Source organism: Stegastes partitus, unplaced genomic scaffold (assembly GCF_000690725.1).
Source record: "Stegastes partitus isolate 25-593 unplaced genomic scaffold, Stegastes_partitus-1.0.2 Scaffold509, whole genome shotgun sequence".
Taxonomy (NCBI): Eukaryota; Metazoa; Chordata; class Actinopteri; family Pomacentridae; genus Stegastes; species Stegastes partitus.
The window spans coordinates 346,250-363,436 of record NW_007578240.1 but is presented as its reverse complement, the minus strand read 5'-3'; the positions used below and the strand labels follow the sequence as shown (position 1 = coordinate 363,436).

The 17,187-nt window shown below is 42.2% G+C and overlaps 1 long non-coding RNA gene across 1 annotated transcript in view; it reads right to left on the bottom strand.

The window, feature by feature from the left end:
* Positions 1 to 2,126: 2,126 nt before the first annotated feature.
* Positions 2,127 to 17,187, bottom strand: part of LOC103361520 (uncharacterized) — an 18,560-nt gene continuing 3,499 nt past the window's right edge. The window contains exons 2-3 of the long non-coding RNA XR_520410.1: positions 11,736 to 11,739; positions 2,127 to 2,217 (exon numbers count right to left, since the gene is read on the bottom strand). This is a non-coding gene — a long non-coding RNA (uncharacterized LOC103361520). The remainder of the gene's footprint in view (positions 2,218 to 11,735; positions 11,740 to 17,187) is intronic.

Genomic DNA, 17,187 nt, shown 5'->3' with positions numbered 1-17,187 from the left:
TCTTCAGTGAAAGTTGTATTATCTGCAGTCAGCCTCAAAGGCTAAAATGTATAGCTTTGCTAAACTGCTCAAGTTGCTTTAGTGTAATGCTTGTAACCACCCAGATTTTAACTCCTAAATATCTAACATTTGATATTATCAGGGTGTTTACTGGTTCCATAAACTTCTCACATTAGTAAATAGTCTGGGCCGGTGACGTGCGGTGAGGTTCATGGCTGGTGAGGCGCTGTCTTCATCTCCTTTGATTGTGGAGAGGGGTAAAACTCGTTAAATCGTCCCAAAACTTCTATAATCAGAGCTGGAAATGAGAGTGACTGTCTGCTGCAAGCGCTCGCCCAATCAGAAGTGTTCAGCATTGGAGCTCCAAAGATGCCGAATTTTTACGAGATATTAAGACCAAATCATGCTTTGAACTTTCCTCATCCGTAAGGGTGCATGTGACCTAAATCTAGTAATTCGCCCAAGTCCATTAGGGTCCACAGATCATCAACATGTGGCTGTACGGACTATCTGCACAAGAGTTCTGACTGTGCATGTGGGGGCAGAAAACAAACAACAGAAGAAAAGTAGATAGAAAAAAAAGCACAAATAGGGCAGAATAACAAAACACAAACTGATAAAAAACAAGAAAACACTTACACATTATACCCTGTTTTGACTGACGTACGCAACACCAGAAAAACAAGTGGTGCTGAAAACAAATGTTTGGTATGAAACTGGTATGACTGATCATTCTCCATCATCCACATCTTTATGAACGTAACAGTAGAATAATGCCAACACTGTTTAAGTCTGATTTTTTGTGCTGTGTTTGTACACTATGCTCGGCACACCTCAGGAATAATCACCCAATCATTGAGACATTGACGCAGTGCTACAACCCAGTCTGTAACCACATGTTATATCCTGCTATGTGTGTTTGCTATGAGGGCAAATGCAGTTTGTGTAGCAGATCAATGTTTACCTGCTGTAATGTGAACAGGCTGCCTGCATATCGGCCTGCACACACAGACACAGAAACCTATGAACTGGCCCTTATCTTCTGAACAGCGGCTGTTTATGGAGAGAATTTATATCCTCAGAACTTAATTTTCCTGTGGTGGAAATGCATTAAATTCTTCCAAAGGTTCCCAGTCCTTGGTTAAACTTCTTGTTGCTATAGCTGGTTGAGCTGGTGTCCCATGTATAGGGGCTGTAGTCCCCAACGCAGCAGTCATGGGTTCGAGTCTCACTCATGACCCTTTGCTGCAGGTCCTTCCCCCATTCTTCTCCCCCCACTTTCCTGTCTCTCTCTCTGTCCTTTCTAATAAGGCCAAAAAATCTCTTTTAAAAACAAAAAAACCCAAAAAAGGCTCTTTCAGTAAAACATGGCTTTTCTCACTGGTTTGATGTGGGAGGGGATGTCCCCGATCTCAATCAATAACAATTCAGAAAAATTTTAATTAATACTTAGTACTACTGATCATGTTTTTAATAACAATATAAATGAATGTTGCCTTATTTTATTTATAGCACTTTTAAAGATAAGGGTTTACAAAGTGTATTGACAGACAAAGCAAAAGCAGTATCAATAGAACAATAGTAAGATAAACAGCAAGGTCGAACTAAGTAAGGCAAGTTTAAGGTGAAATTAGAATAAAGTTAGAACAAGCAGACATAAGATACAAGAACATAAAACACAAAATATGAATGCAAGAAAAGGAACAAAGCAGTAAAAGCCCTAGCAAGCAATACAAAGATATTTTTGTGGATTAATCCCAAACTTTATAATATTTAAAGATGTTTTATTTCAACCTTTCGCTTTTATTTTACTTGAACATGTCCTTTTTTTTGTAGAGCTTCAAAGTATTCTGGAGCCTTGAGTTGTGTGCATTGGATCTTTTCAGTAATGGACAGTAGAACGTCCATCCATCCATTATCTATACACCGCTTCATCCTCACTAGGATCACGGGGAGCTGGAGTCTATCCCAGTTGACTCAGGGTGAAGGCAGGGGACACCCTGGACAGGTCACCAGTCTATCACAGGGCTACACTTAGAGACAGACAACCAAGCACACTCACATTCACACCTACGGACAATTTAGAATCACCAACTAACCTCAACATGTCTTTGGACTGTGTGGGAGGAAGCCGGAGAACCTGGAGAGAACCCACGCTGCACGGGGAGAACATGCAAACTCCACGCAGAGAGATCCCGGGAGTCCTAACCGGGGATCCTTCTTGCTAACCGCAGCCCGAACAGGAGAATGTTGTCAATTTAATTAGGAAATCGAAGCAAAACGTTCAGTAAACCTTCAGCGTTTGCGCCCTTTGACAGAAAACTGCAAGCAGCACACCTTTGACTTCATAATCTGTTTATGTGTCTCCAGGGCGTCCATCATGTTTCCATAACTGCCCCCTATATAGCCGGGTCTGTGTAAAAACAACAGCTGTGTGTAGTCAAATGAGAAATTGATTTTAATCTAATGGCGCTGCAGCTAATGATTAGCAGTTACAGCAAAAAGCATCAAGGTGGCAGGAAATCCATGCAGCCTTATGAGGATACGACGGAATACCAAACGGGCTTTCACATGTAACAAACGCGCTGTCGACGCGATGCAGACAGGTAAATCAACGTTCTGCCTCTATAGTATGCGTGTCTGCATGAGCACATAAAGCAGCCCATCCCAAATTACACACACACACCCATCAGCACTGATTGACAAGCAGTTGTTACTCAGCTGCTCCTCTCCTTTTCTTCAGTGACTTTTATTGCATTCTTGGTAGAAATCAATTCTGGAGGAACAGGCTGTCAGCACAGACTGTACCCTGGAGAGACACACAGAAAGAGAGAGAGAGAGGGGTATAGAGAGAGGGAGTGAGTGTGAAAGGAAGAGGGGTATATATGTGTGTGTCAGAAAGCGAGGGAATAACAAGTGTCTGCAGGAGAAGGAGAAGAAGAAGAAGAAGAGGAGGAGAGGGGGGGAATGCAGGAGGAAGATGCTGTGCAAAATAATGAATTTAGAGGAAGGCGGGAGGGATGTTGACACAAGGGATGGGTGGAAGAGTATTATCCATCAAGGGAGTAAGAAGAGGGGGAAGAGGGTGAGGCAGACGGGTGTGGGGGGGGAGAGAAAATGGAGATTTAGGGAGGTGAGGAGATAGCAGTTCACAGGAACAGACTTGAAGAAAATGATGCAATTACATAACTGATATTTGGCAGGGCAGTGTTTCTGAGCATTCTTGAAGCGTTGCTCACGGTGACACACACACACACACACACACACACACTGACAGACGTACATATGCAAACTCTCACTCACACTCAGTCAACACACACAATCCCACATATATGCATACAAAGCGGAGTAAACAAATAGAAGCAAATAGTAGTCGTCCTCTCCTGATAAATCACCTCCTGTTTTTTTCACGTTTACGTTACATAACTGTTGTCTGGGAAATGATGGAAGCGTGCGCCAGCGTCTCTTTGTGTCATCATCAACCGAGCTGATTGTTTCGAATGTCGGTCATTCTGCTCCGGTGGCTATCGCTGCGTTTTTGCCCTCTTCGTCTCATTATTACAACTTAATATTACATGAAAGTGTTTCCTATACATCATTATGACTTCAGGCTTCTTGGAACTGCAGGAATTATTAATGATGCAATAATAAAGATAAAAGCTGGAACATGTGGGCTGCAACTGGTGATGGTCATAACACGACGTGAACAGACAAGCTCGTGCACTCGAGGTGGAATAGAAAGGTTTGTGTTTACTTGTACGAACCAGCAGCTGGAGTCTCATCCTTAAATTCAGTTTGGTTCAGTTTTTTTTTTTTTTTTTTATTATCCCAGATGGGAAACTTGGCATGCAATCAGGGGCACAAGATTTAAAAAAAAAACAAAAAAACATCACAAATACAAAAACAAATGTGCAAAAACTTAAACTACTAAATGTTTCCTGCGCACGCATTACACAGAACACAACAACACCATGAAGCAATCTTTAAAATACACTCTGCAGATATTGAGCAACATTGATCAGGAGTTGTTTTTCTGTTCACCTGATAAAGGAAACTCTAGTATTTGTTGTGTATTTTTGGTCTCCAATCAGCCCCTGAGGGAAATACCTGCCCCCTTTAGCTGCTAGATGCTCAAAATTGCAATTTGAAACAATGCAAATTAATAAATTGCAATGGCTGCAATTCCAAATATAATATAATATAATCAGGTTTATTGTCATTTTGCTGTACATACACAGTAGTACAGGCAAGATGAGAGAGCGTTTCTTTAGGATCATTTAAGTTGAATGAATGTCTAAATAGACAAGACACTAAACGTATCACTCCCGCTGTCTCCTGAAGGGGCTGCTGCGTCCATGCACGCCGCCATCCGTTGAACATGGTGAATCTCTTCAGGTCCTGGTAGGTCTTCAGGGACACAAAGACACACATGCTGGTGTGACGATGGTGAAGCCGCAGATGCTGCCCAGAGCTAGCTGTCTGTCTGTCCGCCCGCAATAATGTCGATCCCTCCAATCTGTCTGGGATGTTTTCATGGAGCCATGTTTCTGTTATAAAGCAAACACACAGCAGTCTTTCCACTCTGCGGGTTTCTCCCAGCAAACGTAGCTCATCTTTCCTATACGAGGTGTGGCTAATGCTGTGATTTTGTTTCATCTTATTGGAGCAGATTTAAACATTCAGAGGTTATTTATGCTGCCCATTGATCAGTGTACACCATGTGGTCCAGTCTCATTACTGAATAACCACCGAGCCAGTTCAAAATTCAAAAACATTACCTCACAAATCCAACAGCAATCATAAGATCTGTCTGAAAAGTTGCAATTGGATATTTCGTGCAAATCTTTTAGCTCTAATAGTTGTTAACTTTGTCTGTCTGCAGCTTCCATACAGCACACAATGCTTTTTTTGTTTGTTTTTTAAACTTTTGGAGAGAAACAGCTGTCTTATGCTCAATGAAAGAGACATAAAAGTTATAAGAACAATCCATAATGTCTGTCTGGTGAGTTTAGAAGCTTTATTAAGCTGTTGGCAACAGCTGAGTCTATAGTGATCACCTGTGGGCCCATTGCACAACCACTGACAGGTAGATTTTCAGTCCACTGTTAATGTAAAAATATTGCGTAGAGCAGCTTTAAGTTGTAGAAATGAATTAGAAGATGAGTAAAGTGAGCTTATGGTAAAATGCACCAAACTAAATACAGCATCTCTCTGTCTCTGGACAGTTTTTGGTTCGTTGCATGAATCCCGCCTTGTTCTCTCTGCAGCACTTCACACTGTTCAGCAGTGAGACATCTAGTGGTGAGAACTACCACTCTGACTGCGCACCGGCCTTGAAGCTGAAAATGCAGAGAGACGGCTGTTCTGTTTTGTCTGCACGTTTTTCTTTTTTGTCTGACATTCCGCTTCACCATAAGTCAGATTCTGTGGCTCTGTGTTTGGTACGTGATGTACAAAATAAGGGTAGCGCTAATCACAGGAGGGCAAATGTGTCAAGGCAGCAACACAGAAAATGAAATATTTCTGTACGTACGTTGCAGTGAGGTTCATTCATCCAAGAATTTGCAGACAAAGAAAGTATGCGTATGTGTGTTCCCGGCAGCCCTGAATGCCTTTTGACAAGAATGTAGATCTCACTTGACTTTTGAATGCGGTGAAGCTGTGGCCTTGACAAAGCCGATAGGAACAGCGTATGCAGCTACACAGCGACATCGTGGCACTTGATGTAGAGCAGATGTCACAACAACAGCTTGGACAAAAAAAAAAAACAACATATCATGAACACTATAAAATTCAATAATTAATGTCTATTGTTTTTTTTTTTCTCAAATTCCCCTGTGCGTTGGTAAGGTGCTTTGAATCTTACAGGTTTTTACAAGTTATTCAAATCCAAGGATGTCCTTGAAACTTTTTGTCAGCATTAAAATGTACATCGTTCAGCAGCATCACATTCATTCTGTCCATCAATCCATCAACTATAGGCCCAATTTTCGTCTCCAACCCCCTCTTACACACTTTTTCATTATAAGTTTGTGAGGACTCAAAATGGTACAAAGTTGGACACACGATTGTGACAGGATCGGAAACCTGTGCAGACGCTTCATAGCAGACTTCCTCCTTTCACCATACTTTCTTGGTTTGGGTACATACCTCCATGTTTACATCCCAGTCCTCATGCACTTGACGCTGGACAGTGTGACACCCAAAGCCGTCACAGACTTGACAGGAACGTGCTCCAAAGTCTGTAGATTGGAAATGGACTCACCTGTGTGGCTTTGGAGGGAGGCTGGATTCTATCCCACCTGGGATTGGGCGAGAGGCTTGGACACTCTGGACAAGTTGCCGTGCATGCTCACACAGCTGCTGCCAGTTTGGAATCATCACCGGTCCTACCATGCATGCATTTGGACTGCTGAAGGAAGCCACCTGAGCAAAACCTTCACAGACAAAAGCTGCAGATTTGAATGCTGAAGCTTATTCTAGTTATGAGGGGACACAACAGCACCACGCCGCCACCTTCTCCCTGTTGCTCATGTTTGCATTTGTGAACTCTGCATCTCCACTGACCTGCATGTGTTTGGAATAAAATCCATTCGCATCCCTCTTCCTGTGCAGTGACAAGTGATCTATAGAACGGGGCAAATGCTGACATGAAATGTGGAAGGAGACTCCTTGAAACAAACCAACAGAGAGTTACTGCCAACGCTCTGCAGCTCCATGCAGCATTTTTTTTTTTTTGCACAATTTTCTCTCATAGTTTTGGTTTGTGTCACTGATATTTGTACTTTTATGGCCGAAGCAAGCATCTTTTATTATTTAGCAGAAAGAAAAAAAATAAGCTCTAATAAACCTGTTGTGCACATACCTCCCCAGAACCAGCTGGTGAGCATTTAGCAGCTAAAAAGCCAGATACTTTCCCTCGGAGTTGGTGTTCAGTCATATCCAGAGGAGTGGACGTGGGGGCTTACATTTGCCATGTTGCCATAAGCGCCACACCAAACTTTGCTCCATATCAGCTGGATGTGTAACTAGGCAACTGCTGATACATACTTCACATCACCTGTATACGGCAACAATACATCAGCGTTTACAACCTTTTGCAGAGCTTCACGGGATGGAAATGTATTTTTGGCTCCTCAAGAAGGTGGGAAGCGTTCAGGGTTCCACGGAGAGCTAAGTAACTAAACTTATTAGTCAAAACTAGTGTGATTCGCCAAAGCAGCTGGAGGATGCAGATGGTAAACAGACTTGGCCTTTGTTGGTGAGGCACGATACAGAATTTCTAGCATGTGTACATAATTAAAAATGAAAAAAAACAGCGATATAGTAACACTCAAGCCAAAAAGGGCAAATCTGTGGCATCTCAGTCTTAATCTTTGGATCTCAGGTAATAAATATTGGAGCTTTTTAACAAAAAAAAAAAGTAAAAACCTCCTGCAGCTTTATATGAAAGATGAGGGTGTTAAATGTTCCAGACTGCTGAATGCCGGACCTGAGCTGGTCTTCTAGCCTAGAGGCAGGAGAGGCAGGGATGTGTGGTAATCTACAGATGGACGCCCAGACACAGATGGGTGCCTGCATGCACACACACACACACACACACACACACAAAGGGCCCTGCAGAGAGATCAGAACACAGAGTGTGACTCTGGCTTGTCAACAGTAAAGACTGATAGACGGAGGCATCTGTGTTGAGAATGGACCAAGTTGAGTGCAGGAAGGAGAGCTCTGTGCATTGTCATTTTAAATCACTGTGTTGGCACAGCTTTGACAGACGCCATTTCTTACTCAGAGGAGCTAACAATGCTGCTAAAACAATAACGGCAAACTTTATTTGTGTAGCCTTAACAACGATACACAGTGTTTTACAGTGAGATAAAGACTAAAAAACCTATATCTGTTTTCTTTTTTTTTAATCACAAATGGTCCAACTACAAACACAACCGAGCAAGACGAGCAGAGATGAAAGGAACCAGGAGAAACCACCTGGCCTCATAATTATCCCTAATTAAGATTAATTGCCATTTGGAGGGCTAGGGTAGTTCCTATTGGCCCTGTGGGTGTAATTTCCCGCACAAGGATGATTCAAAGCAAAACAACACTGTCCACACTGATCTCCTCAGTAGTTAGCTTTGTCTCATAGGACAGCGCCTAATTTATTTCAGTGTAGTGGTACATTAATCTCACTACTACTTAAGACCATTTAGTCAGCAGCCCCCTGTTGGAAACATGTTTGCAGAGTGATTGTACGGTAAGCAGTCACCAAGTAGCATGACTTGTCTGTTTAAAGCTGCACTAATCAATATTTTTAAATTATCAACTGATCACATGACTGCTTGTGTGTGAAAGGCTTTACTCAGCAATTCCCCCTGAGCTGTACAGACCGTTTTAACCCCCTCGGGCATTTTAATATTGACGTCATTGGGGATTTACTTACTTTTGGAGCCAGCCTTGAGTGGCCGCTAGAGGAACTGCCGTTTTTGGTATTTTTTCTGCTTGGTAGAGGTCAAAACTGAGCTCACGTTGGACAACATCGTGCTTATGTTCACCAGGAAGCGAGACACATGACTCTAAATGGATGCTGACTCAACCTTGTGGTAGCTGGATGTGTACAGTATCTGTTTCTTAACAAATTTGCCAAACGTTTAAAGCTACAGTAGGCAGAACGTCAATAATCATTTTGTGGCTTCTTCTGTTCAGATGCTGCTCTCCTGAATGCATTGATTATTCTACAGTGCAGACGCACACACAGACAGCTGTGGACAGCCACGGATGTGCAGCTGCAGTTCATTCCTCCCAATAAGACTGAACAACATCAGCGTCACTGGCTGATGTTAACCAAGCGGACAAAATTAACGCCTGGTCGTAATTCACTTTTGCACAGCAAATTTGCACAATCTGTTTTCTTTTTCAGTGTAAATATTTTTTGTCATTCAATAGTACATTTTTGTCATTTTGTGTATATACTGATTTTTTTTTTTAACTTAATTATTGTTATTTCCTTGTACTTTGTTTCTATAGTTTTTGGATGCTGCTGTGGCATGTGAATTTCCCCCAATGGGGGATCAATAAAAATAATTCTATTCTATTCTATTCTAGTACTTTATTCGTCAACAGGAGCTCACTTGCAAGAGTTGTATCTATATATTCTGTGCATGACCGCAGAACATATGCTCGACTGCTTTTGAAGCAAAGTTGCCCCTGCCACAAGTATTGGGCTGTGGAGTGGTTTGTATGGACTTTCGCAGACTTGGGGAGACAAAGAAATTTATGTCATGCTCACCCCAGTGGACTACGAGGTCTGTCAGAAAAGTTCTAGGATTGGTGTCACAAAAGATATATTCAAAACCCAAACTACAAGTTTTCCCCTTCAGACGATCAACCAGAACGTCTACAAAGAGATCCTGCGGCGTTTGCTTTGTTCAGTGCACGAGAAGAGGTGAGAGTTGTGGCAGGACAAGTCGTGGCTGCTTCACCATGACAACGCTCCTGCTCACAATATCCTGAGCATCCCACAGTTCCTGGCTGAGAAGAACATCGCCGTGCTGGAGCAAGCTCCCTACTCACCTGATCTGGCTCCGTGGGATTTTTTCCTCTTCCCCAAGCTCAAGGGGGTCAACAAGGAGACCTGTTTAGAAGACGTGGATGATGGACCTGCAGAGGATCCCTGAAGAATCCTTCCAGGAGTGCATGGCAGGAAAGTGTGTTAGATTCCAGGGGGGATTACTTTGAAGGGGAAAACTCGTAGTTTGTAGTTTGGATTTTAAATATATCTTTTGCGACACCAGTCCTGAAACCTTTCTGACACACCTCGTATTGTGTACTTGCAGACATGTAAAGTAGAACACTGACCTCACTCATTGTCATCATATTCTTTGTTGTCATTGTAAACTGCCTCACCTGCTTTGACATTTTGTAAAGCCTTAAAACACAGAAGTGCAAAAGTCTAGTTTCCTCTCAGACCACTTAAATTACAATACGCTGAGAGGTATGTAGGGGATTTTTTTTTTTGCTGACTGTTGCCCAAAAAAAATACTGCCTACTCTAGCTTTAAGTATATGATTAAATGACTCAGGTTTAACTCTGCAGACATTATCATCATCTGGGTTATTTTCTCAGTGTGAAAGCTTCTAGCAGAGCATGAGACACACAACAGATAAAGTTGTCCTCTTTGTGCAAAAGAAGCGAGGCACCTGTTGGTAAACTCCATAAAAACTCCTGGATGTTCCTGCTGCGGTTGTCATAATGTGTCTCCGCTGGTGCCACAGAGATGGTTTAAAACTGATGACTAACCTATCTGGTGTACTTTTCTCAAACATGAAACAATCCAGAGAAGAAGGCAAAGTGGATACCGCGCTCTCACTCTCTGTTATTAAGTATGATCGTGTTCCCTGGAAGTGATGACTCTTGTGCCGACACGTTTCAAGTATGCAAGTGAAGCATTACTGCAGCAAAGATGGCATTGAGGTTTTCAGACAGCGGAGGACGACGGAGCACCTCGAATCAAAAATCCAATCTCTTGCACAGAGGAACCAGAGGAAAATCCAATTTTCTTTTTGTGTAATGGCAGGTGATCAGTGAGAGGAGAACACTTATCTCCTCTTCCTCCCAGACTAAATAACAGTGATGCGAGTCGGATGATGCTCCGCAAGTTAGACGGAGAAGACGTGCAGACGGAGAGAACAGTGCGATGTTGAAATAGTTGTATATATGTGCCAAAAAAATGTGGCAGCATTACTCCTGATAAAACCCACCAAGCTTTCAGTGATGACCCCGAGGGATTGTGAGAGTTTCTCTTTTATTGTCCAGCATTTGACAGAAGCTGTCTTCCAAATGACACACTGAGCGTTCGGCACCAACACACAATCTGCTGTTTATATTCATTGGGGGCTGTTAGCTTGGGTCCTCGCCTCGCTACAAAGAGTAGCTGCTTGCCTTTCACCCCTGACAAACTCCTTAACTCCTCCCTCCAAAAGAAACACCCAGCAATTGTCTCTCCCCATTCCTGCTGAGGAAGACACAATGGTTAATGTTAACAATACCTCCTACAGCTCCTCCTGAAGTGGAGGCAGGCAGCCGCTGTGTGTTTGCGTGAATGTGATTGTGTCTTTTTTCTTATTGTGTGCGCAGCATATGGCCTCCTGACATCACAGGCAGAGGGTCAGTGACTAAAGGAATTCAAGTCATTCTGGGAATCTCCCTCTCTCCCTTTCTCTTGAACAAATTTACTCACAAAGCTCTCATGTGTTATAAGTGCAAAGACATATGGCCACACACACACACACACATAAACACATATTTGTCTAAAAATCTCTACACACTTGCTGAATTCACACATAATGCATTTACCACCTGTTTGATACAACCCATTCATTTTGATTTCTGAACTGTCTGGATTTGATGCACTGCGTCTTTCCACTCGCTCAGCTTGTGCAGTTTGCATCATCAGTGGCAGAAACTAGCTAAATGCTTTTTTTTAATATCTCAAAACTAAACCTGCACTAACTGATTTCTTGGCAAGTCAAATTTAGATGAAACAAGTTGAAACAGCAAACATGTTGCCACACAGTTCCTCTCCAAACATTAATTGAACCCCTAAAAACGAATCCCTTTGGATCACAGTTACATATTTAAAGTCGTTTCCATGAAAGTAATTCCTTCCTGTCTTCAAATGGCTGAGACGTAGCTCTACTCTGTCGTTTTCTCTCGACTGTGAGGCTCTGTTAAGTCCCAGCTTCTCTCTTCACCCTCCAGCTCCTCTGTGACTCTGCTCAAACCCAGAAAAACTACTCTAAATATTGGAGTAATTCAGCCATACACATTAGAGCTGTAACGCGATTAAGAAGAGGAATAACGATACAGAAAGTTTTTTTTTAGGTTACAGATGAAACTCTGTCTCAGTCTGAATCTGTACTGTTGAAATTTACACTCAGTGTGGAAATACTCGACCCCATCATACAGCCACGTTTAAAACTTAACCTACTTCATTTTAGATCTTTAACAAATCTTTCGAAGCAACTTCAGCGTTCATTTCGGGGTTTTGATTCTGCTCTACTCCTCAATGCTCTATTTTGTTCTCGACCAAAGTAAGAAAAAGATTCAACAGATTTTTTTTCTGTACGCTTTTTTCTGCTGGAAATAAAATGTAATCTGGGCTTTTAGAACATTTTCACAGGTAAGAACTGCGTGTTTCATGGGACTGATGGGGCTGGAATATTGAAATCTTCTAAAACTTTATACTCGGTCAGATTACACAGCTGTGATCCATCTTAATAGATTGAATCAGATATATTATAGTGCTGCTTAAAAGATAAAATAACCCACTTATATATTATAAACACGATCGTGTGTATACTTTTATACACTAATAGGGGGTAAATGATTTTTTCCAATCCCTGTTCATAGGACAGAAACAAAGGATTTCAGATCTCCTAGTCAGAGATAACATGAAAACCATTTTTACTTTACAAATAACTGGCAGCACCAAAGCATGACTCCTAGCTGCATCTACTAAAGTGTGGATTTTTACACCCTTAACAGAGACACGCAGAGAAGAAAACTGGCCAGATGTAATCAATGGGGGAGCATCTTGTTTCATCTTAAGTGGGGAGGGAGGGATTTACTGAATAATACACAGTAGCGCTATTGTAATGCTACTATCTATGGGGGAGGGGACGAGAGGTAAAGCTGGGGGTGGGATGAAGATAGAAAAATGCAAATGTTTCTTTAATCTTGGCCTGTTGTAAGTCTATGAAAAACAAAAGAAAGGAGGGAGCGAAGAGCCCAGAAAGAGGAGCAGCAGGGGGTCAAAAGAGAGTGTAGAAAGAGGAGACACCAAAAGTGTGTGGGGGGGTTAAATATGATAGAGGTACTGGGTTTGAGTAAAGAGATGCTGTCTGTGGGAGAGAACTCATCAGACCCCAGGGAGAGGCTCTGATGGTGGGCTTGCGGCCTCTCAGGTGGCGGCCTCTTGCCTCTGGGGCTCTGGGTGGGCTTCCATGTGTCAGTCCTGGCTAGTGGCAGATGTCTCTCTCTCTGAAACAGCAAAAAAAAAAAAAAGCCACTGATCAGCAGATGATACTGTAACAGAGCAGGAGGGGATGGACAGAACGAGGGAGGAAGGGAAGTATATTAAAAGACTTCCCAAGAAAAAGTGTGATGCAGGATTTTTTTTTTGTCCTCTGCTGCACACTGCAATGTGTATCTTTGCCCCCTGGTGCCGTCTCTCTCCCCTCCACTCCCCTTCCTCGCAAGATGCAGCAACCATGATGAGAATGTGTTGCTGACATGAATAGATGGTGACGATCACAGACTGTCTACGTGCGTGTGTCCTACTCATAGCAGTAAATCCATCTGTACTCAGGCTGTTATTATCCAATCTGTTCCTGGGTGTATTTCATCCGTCTTGACACATTCTTTAAGAGTGGATGGATGGGGGAGAGAACCGGCCCTCACAGGTGGGTTGTGCCATGATGGCTAGTTCCGTGCATTTGTCTGTTCATGTGCAATTTTTTTTTTTTAATGTTTGTAATTGTACAGGTCATGCAGCTATAGCGTGTCCAGCTGTGTGTGTGTAACTGTCTGCTTGCATGCTCATGCCTTGCGTCTGACTGTGGCGATGCAGCATCCCCCAGGGAAGCTGATCCTCAGATCGAGCCTGTCAATCATCAAGATTGATCAGCCCCGCGCCCCTCCCTCTCTCATTCCAATCCGATCCCCCCTCGCCCTCTCCTCCCACTCCAAGCCCCCTGGTGATTAATCACTCAGCCGGTCAGACAGGTAGCAGTGACATCATCCAATACTTCCCCCTCCAGCCTGTTTAAAGAGACACACTGAAGCTTGGTGGTCAACCAAGTGATGAAACGAGATCAGACAAAATCATCCGCGGGGATCTTGTTTAGATTTCCCTACATTAGATATAATAGATATAAGAGTGTAACAGTGGTTACGAGAAAATCATTTGCTTTGGAAATGACTTGAATGCCAGACAAGTGAGAGCTCATTTGTGTAGCATCATCAGCATTTTGCATGCATTCTTTATTCAGTCATGAATGCCAAATGAACCTAACCTAGAAGGTAAGTGAACAAAGCAGAACAGTCACAGTTCACACAGTGTCATGGTTACGGCAGCCTTCAGGGGTGTAACTGATATTTTTGAGGAAGTGTAGCTACAATAATCAACACAGCAGCCCTGTGGAAACAGGGATGTAGCGGTCAGCGAGTGCACAGAGGTCAGGTCATCTGCATTTGTACAGGGAATTTTAGAGGATCAGTGAACTGACATGAAGTCTAAAATAATTTGTATTACATTATCTACTATATTGATATGCATACAGTTTCTAAGCTGAAAGTGCCTCATACAATAGAGCTGACAAACACAGCTTGAACATCTGTCACACTGCCTCACCTCTTGGTTGTTGCTGCAGCTGTCTGTAGTGGGATGTGCAGATCGATAGCGAAATATCGATACTTCTATTCTAGGATCGATTCTAATATAAAAAGATTGATATCTAAAATAATGTGTATTTTATCCTGAGAAACAGTAGAATGTAAATACACCATCACCACTATCCAGTCTGAATAAATACTACAGTGTTGATGGGAACCGCTTCTCCTTCCACCTGCCACTTTACGCGGTAGCTACGGCTCTATAAATGCCAGACTGACGAGCAGAAGAAAAGTGTAAGACACACTTCTGTCACTGAGTCCGTTGGCGGCGGCAGGAAACATCCAGGTACAGAGAGAGTGTAGCTATGGCGACGTGCACAACTGACTGCGGGAACGTGATTCGTGTTTGACTTCAGTTTCTGTTCTGACGTTCAAACAACAGGACTTTGTTCAAACTCTGAAGTTCAATCTAAAATGACAATACATAAATATGGTTATCAAGTAAATAATGTGACGAATAAATGCCGCAAGCACATGAAAATCAGGCCTGCAAGTTTTGAGCCGCACATCTGTAATTATTCTATTAAAAAAACAAAAACCCTGTGATGCTGAAATGTCTATTTTCCTGCCAATACAGTGTATTTTAGTAACACTTGTGTGTCCATTTAAAATAATTTACTCCATAAGAAACCAACCTTGCCACATGTTTGCCTGTGATGTTCACTGACCCGGTCTCATTTGTTTTGACTGACAGCTAACAGATTATTGACTCATTATACATTTATTATTGCTTTTATTTATGTAATTATGTAAGTAAGTCATATTGTGTAACATGTTGATTCCTCCTCTACAGTAGCTTGTGTAGTCTGAGAGGCTGCACGCATAACTGAATAACATTCAGCAGGAGGCGGCGTAGCTCAATCAGTTTTTCCTGTATAGCTCGGAGATGATTATCAAAAGAGACGCCTATTTCTGTTTTCTGAACACATTTAAGGTGAAATATATGATTTTAAAAGTTCAGTTACTGCTAATGAGCTAGCCACAATAAAAATCTGTTTTGTTTGTTTTTTTGCAGAGCGGCTGGGGGACATCATTGATATGAATATAAAGAAAGTGCTCCCTGATTGGCTGGTTAATGATGATGTGAGGAGGGATATTGGTTAGTGTTAGGTTAGGACTGTCAGAACTGGCCAGTCAGAGGTCAGGCTGTTCCTACCCTGTAAATCAAACATTCATGTCCATCCTATCTCACGTTTCCCTTCCAGCAGCATCGCTGTTGTGGCAGTTTCATGTCACTGAGCTGCCTCTCCCTGCAGACAGACTAAAACTCCACTGTCTTCTATCAACCGTACTCGGCGATCGTCATAAGCAGATGCTATTGTTGTCCTTGTTGTGCTCTGCAGCCTCTGTGACCTTCACGTAGCAGCACATGCACCAGTTCTCCACCTGCTGCAGGCTGTGGTTGGAGTGGTGCTCCAGCTCACAGCAGATGTCTCAGAGAGCAGAATAAGGGCTGCTGTCGCCAGATGAAAGACAGAGGAGTCAAACTGTGTGACACATCACTCTCTGGAGAGCACAGGCACAGGCTTCCAGGACCGTCACAGCAGCGATCTGGTCAGAACTTTAAAAAATAAAATACTTACAATCCAATTCAATTCAATTCAGTTCAATTCAATTCAATTCAAATAACTTTATTTATCGCCTCACGGCAATTCAAAAGCTCACTGAGTATTTCATATAAAGACATTAAAAAATTAAATAATATAACATAATAACAAGAAAAATACAAAATAAAATGTAAAAAAAGAAGCAAAATAAACAATATAATTACATATATAACCTGTAAGCTTTTGTACATAGTAAGTATTGCTATTGGTATCAGCATCATGGGAACAAGCCTGGGCAACTAAGATGCTTCACATATGACTGGGAAAATGAAATATCATCAATTGCATTATTTATTTTATTTTTATTTATATCTTGCACCCTCAGCCTGGCATATATGAGGCAAGAAAGGTGTCTCTGCTCTTGGACAACAAATATGAAACTATTCATAAAGCATTGCGGGTGACACCTTTTGTAAATATTCCCGGTGAGAGATCAATAAAATTTTGTCATATTTTATCTTAAATATCTAAAACATGAATGACCAGGATTGTAATGCCACGCATGAACCTGCTGCAGATACTGAATATCAATATTTTTTCCAGGTGCACGTCAGATTAATTTGCGGTATCACTGTATGCAAATATTGGTGGAACAGCAACGACAAGTCGAATTCATCAGGAGCAACCTACAGCTATCTCACAGCCTTGATGTGTCCCTTTAACTCTCCAGCTCTGTTCAGTAATAAATGCAATGTTTCAACTCAAGGACCAGGAAAAGGAATTCTCTCTGAGACGTGCGAGCTTCAAGGTCCAGTGAGGGAAGAGGTCTGTTGATATTATCGCTGTACACGAGAACCCCGTGTCCTGTTCAACCAAACCACTTAAGATTAAAAAATAGAGATTACTGGATTCTGTTGGATATGATTGCTAACCTCTGCACAAACTCAATGCTGCCGCTACTGTTTGTGGTAGAATTGTTTTGCCTGGAATATAAGTAATGATTGTTCAGTAAAGGTCAGTGTCCCGGTGGCTTCTGTAACCCGTCACCTGCTGCTTTCAGTTCATACCATCTGCTCGGTGCTGTCCACAATATCATTCAGCATTTAACCTTTGTGCAAAATGAACTGTGTCTAAACTGCAGATGAAACAAACATTTCCTTGAAAAACTGCATTACATAAAATGGCCACAACA